Source organism: Triturus cristatus, chromosome 4_1, assembly GCF_964204655.1.
Source record: "Triturus cristatus chromosome 4_1, aTriCri1.1, whole genome shotgun sequence".
Classification (NCBI taxonomy): Eukaryota; Metazoa; Chordata; class Amphibia; order Caudata; family Salamandridae; genus Triturus; species Triturus cristatus.
Genome location: NC_140585.1, coordinates 609,923,896 through 609,937,167, shown reverse-complemented (window position 1 = coordinate 609,937,167; position 13,272 = coordinate 609,923,896). Strand labels below are relative to the sequence as shown.

The 13,272-nt window shown below is 49.7% G+C and overlaps 1 protein-coding gene across 2 annotated transcripts in view; it reads right to left on the bottom strand.

Moving 5' to 3' along the window:
• The window catches only part of PPFIA2 (PPFI scaffold protein A2), a 1,995,062-nt gene extending 1,982,011 nt beyond the window's left edge, over nt 1-13,051 (bottom strand). For both annotated transcript variants that reach the window (XM_085652973.1, XM_085652974.1), the window contains exon 1: nt 12,798-13,051. The gene's annotated coding sequence lies outside the window, so the exon portion shown is untranslated. The remainder of the gene's footprint in view (nt 1-12,797) is intronic.
• Nucleotides 13,052-13,272: the final 221 nt, after the last annotated feature.

The window sequence follows — 13,272 nt, the reverse complement described above, 5'->3', positions numbered from 1 at the left end:
TTAAATAAGCAGACACTTCTTTTTAAGTGCTGGGCAAAAATAGATAGGAGAAAAGCGCAGTGACAGAGGAAAACAAATGGGTACCTCAAGACAGAGTGAAAGAGAGAGACACAGGAATGGAAAATTTGAGTGGAAGGAAATTGATTGAACAATAAGAGGTGGTGAGAATGAAAGAGTGAGGATTAGCAAAGAGAGAAAATGAATTAAAAAAAGATCACAACTAAAACACCAGTAAAAGAAGAAACAGCTTGGTGACAGGATAAAAAGGAGGAGATTTCATGCGTAATAAAAAGGGAGATGGACACCAGAAGCATCGTTGAATTAAGACTTTGGGGTGGCAACCTTGTATTAAGGACATCTTCAAGTAAAACGCAATAGCCGGCCATTTTTTTGGGTTAGGCTCGTGCCCTGGCAAAGACAATAACTGCAGTTAAAAAATAAGAAAGTTGTTAATTTAAGTGTGGAATGTATATATCACACAAATAATTGAATGTCTGATAATGTAGTGAATCTTTTCGAACTAAAATAGTCCCTCACGCATTGCTATGCTAGGTCCCCAAAGGAGGTGGAATGACATACCAACTAGCCAATAGCATGAGGTAAGAGTGTAATACTTTTCAATGGAGGAACCAAAGCCCACCCTACGTTTGTGTTATATTAGTAACAAGATGTTTTCCAGCAATTTAGACCAAAAATAAAATACACCCTGCACATTTCATTTATTCTTTAAAGCCAGTTTGATGATGTAATTAACAAGCTCCATACATGTTTTCCTTTTCAGTCATTTCAAAACTCAAATGCACATTGCTATACAGAAATTAAACCTGTGGCATAAAAACCTTCATAAATGTTTTGTTTGCAAAGCGTAACTGCAGTCAGGAGGTTAACTAAGGTCATAAACTACATGTACCTTGTCACATTTTAATGTAAAGCAAATAATTTCCTTAAACATCATATGTCACCCAAAATACCAACATCATTAGGTCCAGATATACATGACAATGTTGAGAGTGTGTAGCTTCTTAAACAAATATGTAAACATTTGTTTCATATTTTTACATAAAGTACACAAACCTGTCTATTTTAACTGAATATAAGTTTATAAAGACAAAGGTTATACCTTAAATGTAGATGTGCTTACTGTCTAAAAGATTTACTACATTGCATTGACAGACAACAAACTAATGTACACATACTTTGGTTTTGATATAGCTAAACAAATTATGGGTATATTTATAGTTACAAAAATATATAGCAAATATCTTGATTGTGACGTATGCAGATTTTATTTTGTAAGAGGGGTATTAAAAGGGTATGGCGTCACTACAGATAACTTAATGGCAAATGCTAATTAGACACCCCACTATTTTTGTAGGAGTTGTGCTCTGGTTTTCAGCACAATAAAGAATGGTACATTCTGCTGATAGAAGGTGGTTCTGACCATCCGAGCTGCCCGGATTTTTCGCTTTTTGAGCACCTAATTGTTGAGCTTTTACTGTGGCAGAGCCTCATAAGTTGGGACTCACCCACAGTGAACTCATGAAGAAAGAGACTGCATGTGGATTTTACTGGTGTCCCCTTGGTGAGAGTAGGCCGCTGCACTGGAGCCAGAGAAAAGGGCACCAGGCTGGTTAAATGCAGACACGTGTGTACATGCGTGCGCACAAGTGTAAGGGCTGCGCAGGTGAGATTCCTGGCGTGCGCAGCCCAGGAGCAGCAACAAATTGAATGGTGTGGCAAGAATTATGCAGAGCTGGGTGGTGACATGGAATGGGCTTTATATAATGGGAAGAAACATGTGAGGGAAAGTCTGTGTGCTTTACTGTTTTCACTGAAAGACCACGTCATTATTCCCCTATGAGGATAGGGACCATTTGGGATAGTTTCACTTCCCTAGGGCCTACAAATTCCAGACACGCACTAAAGTCCACTGTAACTTACGTAAGAAGAAGTATTCTACAGAGTCCAAAGTCATATCTGTACTGCTTTTGGGTCATAAGAAATGTCATAGTCCTCGGAGTCAGCTCATAACCAAAGCCTGGCTGGGGCTGACCCAGCTAGGCTAGATTAATTACCTTCCTCCCCAAGCTGTAGCATCAGAGACCTAGCCCTTCACAACAAGCATTCCAAGGGCGAAAGCCTCCTCTCCAAGAAGAGGAGATGGGTGGAGATACAGGTTAATCCATCAGCAGCTGTCACCTGGTGCCAGGCACCAAGCTGCTCTGGAAAGAAGGCAGAAAGGGGGGAAGGGGCTTTTCAGAGACCTTGTGGCATGAGACCCCTGGACGACGTCATTTTGAACAAACCCAGAGGACTGGGCAGGAAGGAGGGAGCAGGGGCAGAGAGGTGATGCGTCTTTGTTTGATAGGGCAAACAGAGACTTCCTGCCAGCCCCTCCAGATTCTTTAAAAAGAGTTTGCACAGGAAGAGGAGCTCTGTCTGGGGTGTGGTCTGCTGAGGGACACTGGTGCTGGAGCCTGTCGCCATGGGCAGCTGGAAGGAAGAACCTCTAGACTGGCCCAGGACCCTGACTTGCGCCACAAGGAAAGACCAGGACCAGGGAGCAGAAGTCTGGGCCTCTGCGCACAGAGAAGAGAGGCCCAAGAGGAGAGTCCGGTGAAAGACTGGCGCAGGAAGCCAGTGAAGACCGCTCCCTGCTGAGTTCACCCTCCTGGAGACCAAGTGGTCAAAAGAAAGTGCTCCCAGTGGCTGGGGAGCGCCACCTGGAGCAAGAATAGGCCAGAATGGAGCCGATCGGTCGCCTGGGGGCCGAGATCCGCCCCAGAAGGTAGGCGACCTTTGACCTCTGCCAGGACCGACAACGAAGCGCGTGGGGCTCCGCCGCCGGTCTAAGCTGTGCCCCTGGGGTGAGTCAGGTCCCGGGGGCTGCCCCCACAAGAAGATAAGCCGGGGAGCGCCGTCACACTTCCCGTGAAACTGCCCCCAAGGGGTGCCAGGAGCCCACCCTGGCCCCCGACAAGTCTGGAGGGAGGGAGGCACCGACGTGCCCCCCCTCATGGGAGAAACTAAGCTGGGGAGCGCCGTCGTGCTCCCCGTGAAGAATTCCCAGAGGCCCAGGACCCCAACTCCAGACCCCATCACCCAGAAGATAAGCCTGGTACCAGGCCCCCCATGATGAGCAGAGGCGGTGTGAGCCAGCCAGCATGGCCAGCGCGGTTCTCCCCGGAGCAGCGGGAGAGCCGCTGCTCTGATATGCACAGACTGTGCATGAAGCGCCCCATAATGCCTTGCAAGGCATGGGGACAGTTCTTTGCTTTGGCACCTGGTGGTCCCTGGAGGAGGGGGGGTCACCACCATTTGCTGGAGGGATCGTAGGGGGAGCTGCAAGAGCATGCAGACTCCCACCATCTGAAGAGTGGAAGTCCCTCCTCTAAGTCTCCGGGGTCTTAACAGAAATAATCCCTCAAGGGCTCAGCTAACAATCCACTTTTACCCAGACTGGAACTTTTCTTCTACAGCGAGGGGGTGGCTTAAGGATTGCCTTAATGTTTGGAAGTCTGTGCTGGGGATGTCTGTAGAAGGGCATCCCCTGGAGGTGGAGAGGTGCAATGGCACTAGAAGTGCATTTATAAATGTTATTTCTATGGTGGGACTGTAAGTTACATGTGTAATGTGAATTCATAAGCAAAGTGGGGTTAGGTTGCTGGACATTCCTGCTAGGGTGTCTGGCAGTATATGCTTAATCCTGTGATTATAACTGTGATGTCTTTTACAGGCTGTGATTGCACTGAATTACACTTGTTATCAGCTATAAGTACCTCATTTAAAGTGATGCCCAAACATGTATTCTTGCTACAGCATTAGGGGAAGAACAACCCAGACCGTTAGCCACTAAGAGGTAGAGGTGCATACTGTATGGTCAGTATGAGATGCTCAGTTAGGATTATGTGTCCCCAGGGCAGGGGTACCTATTTTTAATGCTTGTTGAGATGATGGGGTGGGTCGCCACTGGGATGGTACCAGTTGGCAAGGCCCTCGCTCCAGGTTGTGTCAACCCACTGCATTAGGGGGCATGATGATGTGCATACATGGGAGTGGTGGTACTAGGCCCCATCCCCCCTGCGGGAGGGGTGGAGGTGTTATGAAATGTCACAAAGTAATTCCAACAGCTAATGTAGATTTGTAAATTGGTGCATAGTATTGCGTAGTGTGGGTGTTTAATAAATGTACTCTTTCTTTTATAAAGTAAAGTACAGACTGGACAATCAATTATTGAGTGTTATTTCTGCGTACCTGTAAATGGTGATTACTAGCCTACACCATCTTCCTTGAGTAAGCCTTGGACTGCTCTGCAATGCTACCCTCTGAGAGTCAAGCAATACAATAGGGTGTTTGGTTTCCAGTGAAGGACAAATGTGACATGTTATTTGTGCAGGTCTCACAGATACTGCCTCGTTTTCCAACATTGGTGGCAGCGGCAGGCAACATAGTATACCATTCTGGTACGCATTTATAGCATTTGATTAGTCCAGTTTTGCCACACATTAACTATGCAGTAATAAGCAAATGGAAGAGCACAAAGCTCTGAGAAGGGTTCAAAGTTTTGGTTATGTGAACTAAAAGTATGGGAAAGGAAGGCCCAGGGCACATATATGCCATGTGAAGATATTATGGTTTAAATTTAAACTTTATTGATATGACTGAGTTTTGTTGATTATCGTGTGATAGCGGGATGGTGCTTTCCAGGAAATTATTGCATACAAGTGCTCTAAGCCATATTGTACACCTTTGAACCCTAACACTACACCCACTACACCTGCATGAGGAGGGTGTCTTCTCAAGAGATAGGGACAGTAACTGATACCTACATCACAGATGGGGGGTAGGGGTGGATTGACCTTTGGGGGGGGGGGACAGGAGAGGTATGGGTCCTGAGAGATTCCCATGCTTTTTAAGGGCAGGGAGGGTTTCCACAGAAGGGGACCCAGATATCCTTCCCCCATTGAAAGTTTTCTTGCCATTGGCGCAGGCCACAACTGCTGGAAGGGTGGGGCAGGAGGTTACTTTACCCCGGGTAGTAACACCCCAGGGGTTTCCATGGTGGGGGACCCCAAGAAACGTTTCCCATGGTGGGAGGAGGGTGTGGTAGAGTTGTGTGTCTGGCAGCCCCCCAGGTTACCTGGTAGGGAGGTGAGCAACCCAGGGGTGGCTCATGGTAGTGGGTGGCCCCAAAAGAAGGGTAGTTCTCGAGCGAGTGTGTGTAGTGGTAGCCCCTAGGTACACTAGGTAGGCTAGGTAACTGACCCAGTGGAGATCTGAGAGGGGGTGATGTGCTCCCTGGATTCCAGGTGAAGGGTTAGTGGTGGACCCTGAGATGTCAGGGTCGGGTAGGTGGTTACCCAAGGAAGCAACAGCATGTCATTCTAAAGCTGGTGTTGTGAACCTGAATTGGTGGCTGGGGCGATGCCTAGCCGGTGACCAGTCAGGTAGATCCTGGGGGCTTGGACCCCAGGACCAGGAGCATGGGGGTGTTCCCCTAGTTTGCTTCAGGAGGTGGACTTCTGCAAGGTAGTACCACCCTGAAGACAGATGGGTCCATCTTAAGTGAAGGGACCCTGTGCCTCCCAGGAGGGTGGTGCAGGCCTAGCCAGGATCTTAAGGGTCCCTGGCTGCATGTGATAGTACCACCCTGAAGGCAGGTGGGGCCTATCTTAAGTGAAGTGACCCTGCGCTTCAGGAAGGGGTGGTGCTGGCCACCCAGGGATCATGTGGATCCCTGGACAGTCTCCCAAGGTGCTGCCGAGAGACCGAAGACAGCTATGAGAGGTGGGCCTGGGAGTAGCTAACTCAGGGCCCACAGGCTCTCTAAGGGTACTCCAGGAGGAGAGCACGCCTCTCGGAGGGAAGGGTGCATAGGCCATGTTATCGCAGCGGAGAACAAGGAAAGGGTCTAGGTTCCCGGGGTAGTTTCTGTGTGGAGCTACTGACTGGGGCGAATGAGCTGTAGGATGTCTGAGGAGGCACCCTCAGTGTTCCTCCCTGGCACTGCCAGTGCGGTGGTAAGGCCGGTCTGAGGTGCAATTCGGTAGCCAGGCCTGTGGCCAAAGCTGCTTTTCTGTGGGTCTGTGCTTTCTTTAGGGAAGACAGTCATCCCGAAAGGGTGGTGGCAGCTGATTGACCCCAGTGGCAGGCTGAGGGTGAGGGTCCAGAGAGGTTACATCTTTAGGGTGCAAGGACCAAAAGAAGAGAGAGGGTACTGATTGGACCAATCTCCGGAAGGGAGACCAGCTAGTGACCCAGGGAATTGGATGTAGACCTATACCAGAAGACCGCATCAGTCCTGAGGCACTGTACCCTTGTCCAGAGAAGTGGTAGGCATAGTGTTATGTGACCAAGGGCAAAGGTAAGCCTAGTTAGGCTGAGTCCAGATAGACCGTGAGTGACCTAGAGGAATCTAACCTAGAGCCCAGAGGTTTCTTAGGGTAGTCTGGGATCCCTTTAGTGGGTGGAGGTCTCATGGATGGGAGGAGTAGGTGATCTGAGCAGATAACTGGTGAGTAAGGGGGGGTCTTGTCAGAACTCCTTAGAACTAGTTTTTGCTGACCACGGGAAGAGTACCCATGTAGAGTGGCTAATTCTTCCCTGTAGGAATCAGCTGGATGCGGCGTGTGTTAGAAGGTGGTTCTGACCATCTGCGATGCACGGATTTTTTGCTTTTTGAACACCTAATTGTTGAGCTTTACTGTGGCAGAGCCTCATAAGTTGGGACTCACCCACAGTGAACTCATGAAGAAAGAGACTGCATGTGGATTTTACTGGTGTCCCCCTGGTGAGAGTAGGCTGCTGCGCTGCAGCCACAGAAAAGGGCACCGGGTTGGTTACATGCAGACACGTGTGTAAATGCATGTGCACAAGTGTAAGGGCTGCGCAGGGGAGATTCCTGGCGTGCGCAGCCCAGGAGCAGCTACAAATTGAATTGTGTGGCAGGAATTATGCAGAGCTGGTTGGTGACATGGAATAGGCTTTATATAATGGGAAGAAACATGTGAGGGAAAGTCTGTGTGCTTTACTGTTTTCACTGAAAGACCACATCATTATTCCCTACGAGGATGGGGACCTTTTGGGATAGTTTCACTTCCCTAGGGCCTATAAATTCTAGACACGCACTAAAGCCCACTGTAACTAAAGTGAGAAGAAGTATTCTGCAGAGTCCAGAGTCTTATTTGTACTGCTTTTGGGTCATCCAGAAAAGTCATAGTCTTCTGAGTCAGCTCATAACCAGAGCCTGGCTTCAGTTGACCCTGCCAGGCTGGACTAATGACCTTCCTCCCAAGCTGTAGCATCAGAGGCCTAGCCCTTCACGACAAGCATTCCAAGGGTGAAGGCCTCCCATCCAAGAAGAGAAGATGGATGGAGCTACAGGTTAATCTATCAGCCGAGACTTCCTGCCAGCCCCCTCCAAATTCTTTAAAAAGAGTTTGCACAGGAAGAGGAGCTCTCTCTGGGGTGTGGTCTGCTGAGGAAGACTTGTGCTGAAGCCTGGCGCCATGGGCAGCTGGAAGGAAGAACCTCCAGACTGGCCCAGGACCCTGACATGCACCACAAGGGAAGACCAGAAAGCAGAAGTCTGGGCCTCTACGCAAAGGAGAAGAGAGGCCCAGGAGGAGAGAGTCGGGCAAAAGACTTGCGCCGGAAGCTAGTGAAGACCGCTTCCTGCTGAGTTCACCCTCCTGGAGACCAAGAGGGCGAAAGAAAGTGCTCCCAGTGGCTGGGGAGCGCCACCAGGAGCAAGAATAGGCCAGAATGGAGCCGATCGGTCGCCTGGGGGCCGAGATCCGCCCCCAGAAGGTAGGCGACCTTTGACCTCTGCCAGGACCGACAACGAAGCGCGTGGGGCTCCGCCACCAGTCAAGATGTGCCCCCGGGGTGGGTCAGGTCCCGGGGGCTGCCCCCACAAGAAGATAAGCCGGGAGCACCGTCGCGCTCCCCGTGAAACTGCCCACAAGGGGTGCCAGGAGCCCACCCTAGCCCCCGATGAGTCTGGAGGGAGGGGAGCGCCATCACGCCCCCCTCACAGGAGAAACTAAGGCAAGGAGTGCCGTCGAGCTCCCTGCAAAGAATTCCCAGGGGCCCGGGACCCCAACTCTGGGCCCCGTCACCCAGAAATCCGGGGAGCGCCATTGTGCTCCCCGCAAAGATGTACTAGGGGCTCGGGATCCCAAATCCAGGCCCAGAAGTCGAAGTCGGGGAGCGCCGTTGCGGTCCTCGTGAAGGATGGCCATGGGGCCCGGGATCCCATCTCTGGGCCCCGAAGGGAAGGCGGGGGTTTGTGCCGTCGCACTTCCCTGCAGTAGTGGGAAAACAGGTGGAGTGCCGTTGCATTCCCCTGAAGACCTGCTGGAGAGGGAGCAACCACCGTGTCTGCCCACCAGAGCTGGCAGAACAGAATAAATGCATAAGCTCCGCGGCCGCACACGAGGGTGCGGGCTGGACAGGGAGCTGGCAGAAGCGGCCAGGGGTGGGCTCCCTGAGCCCCACAGCACTTACCTGGAAGGCACAGGGTCCGGGTGGGACCGGGCCCCCCATGATGAGCAGAGGCTGCGTGAGGCAGCCGACATGGCCAGCGCGGTTCTCCCCGGAGCAGCAGGAGCGCCGCTGCTCTGATATGCACGGGCTGTGTATGAAGTGCCCCATAGTTCCTTGCAAGGCATGGGGACAGCTCTTTGCTTTGGCGCCTGGTGGCCGCCAGTGGAGGGGGTCACCACCATTTGCAGGAGGGGGCGTAGGGGGAGACTGCAGACTCCCCCTTCTCGAATAGTGGATGTCCCTACCCTAAGTCTCCGGGGACTTAACAGAAATACCCCTCAAGGGCTCGGCTAACATTCCACTTTCACCCGGGCTGGAACTTTTGTTCTACAGCTGGGGGGTGCTTTAAGGATTGCCTCAATGTGTGGAAGTCTGTGCTGGGGATGTCTGTAGAAGAGCATCCCCCGGAGGTGGAGAGGTGCAATGGCACGAGAAGTGCATTTACCAATGTTATTTCTAAGGTGGGAATGTAAGTCACACGTGTAATGTGAATTCATAAGCAAAGTGGGGTTAGGTTGCTGGATATTCCTGCTAGGGTGTCTGGCAGTATATGCTTAATCCTGTGATAACTGTGATGCCTTTTAGAGGCTGTGATTGCACTGCATTCCACTTGTTATCAGCTATGATAAGTACCTCATTTAAAGTGATGCCCAAACATGTATTCTAGCTACTGCGTTAGAGGAAGAACAACCCAGACCGCTAGCCACTAAGAGGTAGAGGTGCATACTGTATGGGCAGTATGAGATACTCAGTCAGGGTTATGTGTCCCCAGGGCAGGGGTACCTATTTTTCATGCTTGTTGAGATGATGGGGTGGGTCGCCACTGGGATGGTGCCAGTTGGCAAGGCCCTCGTTCCAGATTGTGTCAACCCACTGCATTAGGGGGCAAGATGACGTGTATACATGGGATTGGTGGAGATGTTATGCAATGTCAGAAAGTAATTCCAACAGCTGATGTATATTTGTAAATTGGTGCGTAGTATTGAGTAGTGTGGGTGTTTAATAAATGTACTCTTTCTGTTGTAAAGTAAAGTACAGACTGGACAATCAATTTTCGAGTGTTATTTCTGTGTACCTGAAGATGGCGATTACTAGCCTACACCACCTCCCTTGAGTAAGCCTTAGACTGCTCTGCAACGCTACCCTCTGAGAGTCAAGCGCTACAATAGGGTGTTTGGTTCCCAGTGAAGGACAAATGTGACATGTTATTTGTGCAGGCCTCACAGATACTGCCTCGTTTTACAACACCTGCTAATAGGCAGTGGATGGGGGCCCGTCCTTCTGGGTTTCAGTAAAAACTGCGCACTCTGCTGAGGGAGGAAAAGGATGCTGCATTGTCCTGTGGGGGGCAAATTCTGAAGCGTTTTGCCGGGCAGAGGTAGACACTTGTGTATTCTGCTAGGGTACAATAAATGGCAGTTCATTCTGGTAGTGTGTAATGAAAACTGGTGCTTGCTCTTGAGGTCCAATAATTAGAGCTACTTCCTACACTGGGACATTAAACGCAATGGCATCCCACACAAGGCTGGTGCACTCTGTGGTCAATAGCTGCTGGGGCTTCCAATCAGGGAACAATAAATACTGCTATTTCCAGCCTGGGAACCAAGAGTACTGGAGCAACCATTAGCATGGACAAGAATTGTTTATTGTAATTGCATTTATATAGCGCTTACTACCCCTGATGAGGCATCAAAGCGCTTTTTGGGCGAGTAGCACGCTACTCCGGAACCCATAAAGGATTAGTGGTGAATTAGAATAGTGAAATATGAAAGTAATTTGAGTGGTGGATATGTTAGTCAGTTATTTGGATTGAGAAGGGTGGTGGAGGGATAGAAGAGGGAAAAAGGTTTGTATATATATATATATATATATATATCACTTAATACACCTGATGGGGTGTTGTAGAGCTTATTTGCCGAGTAGCACGCTACTCCGGAACCCATAATGTAGTTAGACCCTAAATAGGTGGAGGTTTGATTCCACTTTCACCCTCAAGTATGTTCTGTCTGGTGGAATTTCCCCAACAGAAAGCAGAATAATTGAACATACCAGAAAAACACAGGTCATAAAATATCAACTCCAGCCAGGCCTTATTCAGCAGGGAAACTGCTGTCAGCGCCCGAGCATGTCTAGTGAGCGACCTTCAAATACCAACACACATGATAATGTGCTTTACATCGATTACAAGAAGATGGGGCGTGCGGAGAAGAGCATTATGGGCCTGTGCCTGCAGACTGGAAATGTCACCTGTGTGACTTCGCCTGCCAGGCTGCTAAATGCGCTACTCTGGAATGAAATCTTGTCACAGTCTCGCTCTCAATGGGGCAAAAGGCAAGCATTGTTAAAACATTTAGTCTCAGCACCGGTCACGTTCAGGTTAACGCCCTCCCACCCTCCAAAAGAGAGAAAAAATAACATTTTACGAATCACTTCAAAAGAATGAAGTGTTACTGAAAGGGAGCATTCTCCTTAGTCTGAGATGTGAAGACTGCCTGACGCTATGGCAGACAGTCTGCACATGATGTACACATGCATCACCCTCAAAGTGCAAGGTTTACCGAGCACCTGCAACGCTGATTGACCAGGAACAAAAACGAGCAATTTGACGATTAGAACAATGCGAAACGTGTCTATGTGGCCTTTGCTAACAGTACAAGAGACGTGCAATCGCAGATAAAACCACTTTCAAGTCAGCTACAAAAAATCCCCCAGCCCCCCCTCCCCCCCCCCCCAAGACCTTCAGAAATTAGAACCTCGTGCACTTGTGTGACATCCCATGTACTGTGCACTTCGAAATAAAAAGCAATTTGGCCCAAAGAACCATATTCAAATCATTACTATGTAATGTTACAGAACAGCGACGTGACGTCAGCCTCGGTTATCTCCGCATAAAGCATTAAAGCTGGAACTGAAGACTTGCTTTTGAGGGCATCGTTATAGTTGCTGGCAGGGGCCGCAATCACAGACGTCGGTTAGGCTGCCCCAGAGTAGCAGGAGCTACTTGGAGTGTGCTCAGCAGCCCAGGCAGGGCATTTTCTACCCCTGGTACCACAGGGCGTGAAGGCACAGCACAAACAGACAAGGGTCTAAGAGTCGATTCTAGTTTCTTCCACTCAGTTGCATTCCTGCTCCTAGGCTCAGGAAAAAAGCATGAATGGAACGGTGCGCAGGAACACTCGCCTCAAGTGCTCCTCCCAAGCAATTTCGCCACAGTGGTGTCGACGGCGGCCCAGTTCCACAGACCACTCTGCCTTCTGGCGCTTGAACTTAGTCTGAAGTCTCCTGGATGGATAGATTCCTGGAGCACCTCCCCGGGGACGCCTGTCGATCACCGCTGGCTTATAGACGGGAACAGGGCAAAGACGGCGGCTTCTGTGCAATAATACACACTAGACCTGCAGGCTGAATCCAGCGGACCGGCCACGCAAACTTCTTCCTTCTAGAAAATACTATCACGCAGAGATGGCGCGAGTCACACTCCATGTACGGATCCCTCAAGTGATGTGCATCTTCATTTTTTTTTTAACAATCTTGATCTCAATCTTTAATAGTCGTTTTGTGCAGGATATATATATATATATATATATATATATATATATTTCTAAATCGTGTTATAGTAGCATCTGTTATTTACAGCACATACAGCAAGTAAAAACACAGATTTTTTTTATATATCTGACAAACTGCTGTCTAGAACCCTCCTTCCTGTGGGGACAGTTATCCTTCAGGCACCTATTGTCTCAAAAGTCGTGTGTTTTGGAGCACGCTTGCTCCATGGAGGAGCAGCTGTTGCTAATAGGCGGCACTCTTTCCACGTCGAGACTGTATTCCCAGATTACAACACCTCTGCTCCTGTGCGCCTCGGCTGCACCCTCAATGTGCTATTCTATAAGGAAAATCCTTGCCATTGTCTCTGTTGCATTACATCATGCATATTCCTCCTACTACTTAACCCTCTGCCTGCCAGACTGTGGGCAGTCTATAGTGTCGGTCTTAATGGATGCAATTAGGGACACATTAACATATCACGCTCATTTTGAAAGCATGTCACCATATGCTCCAACATACACAGCATGCAAAAGCTCAAGACGAAACCTAAGGGGGGAACATTTCTGTAGGGGTTCTGCGGACAGTGCGGGTAGGAAGGTGTGATAAGCTGTGGGAGGGTGAGGTGTATATGGGGGTGCATTGTCTAAGAAGGGGCTCTTCGCCAGGGGTATGAAGGTGAGAAACGCCGGTTCCGGCAGTACCTAGCCTGTGGTTCCTTCTCCTCCGTCAGCGGTTCAGTGAGAGCTGCAGTCTCCAGCTGCTGCTGTCTGGCTCATCCTCTCTCACTCTCGCATCTCAGGGCGCAGCCGGTCTCCTGACCCTCCATCACGCCCGAGAGTGACCCTCTACCTGCCCCGGGGGCAGCTGACAGCTCCGCATCTCAGCACCGAGAAGCCAACCCCTCCACCGGCAAAATGGCATAGTACTACTTCTTTTTTTTCTTTTTTTTTTTTGCTCTGGGAATCAGAAGCCGGTAGAAACCATTGTTAGGAGCAGAGGAGGGGAGGTGGTTCTTAAAGCCCCAGCATCCCTTTCCTTCGGAATTGAAACATCGCTCCAATAAGAGGGTGGGGTCTTGTGAGGGCGGATGCCTTTCGTTCCACGAGCAGGTATTTCCACGTCACTCTAACAATATACGCATCTCACAAACTTCACAAACAGAGATCATATTTGGCC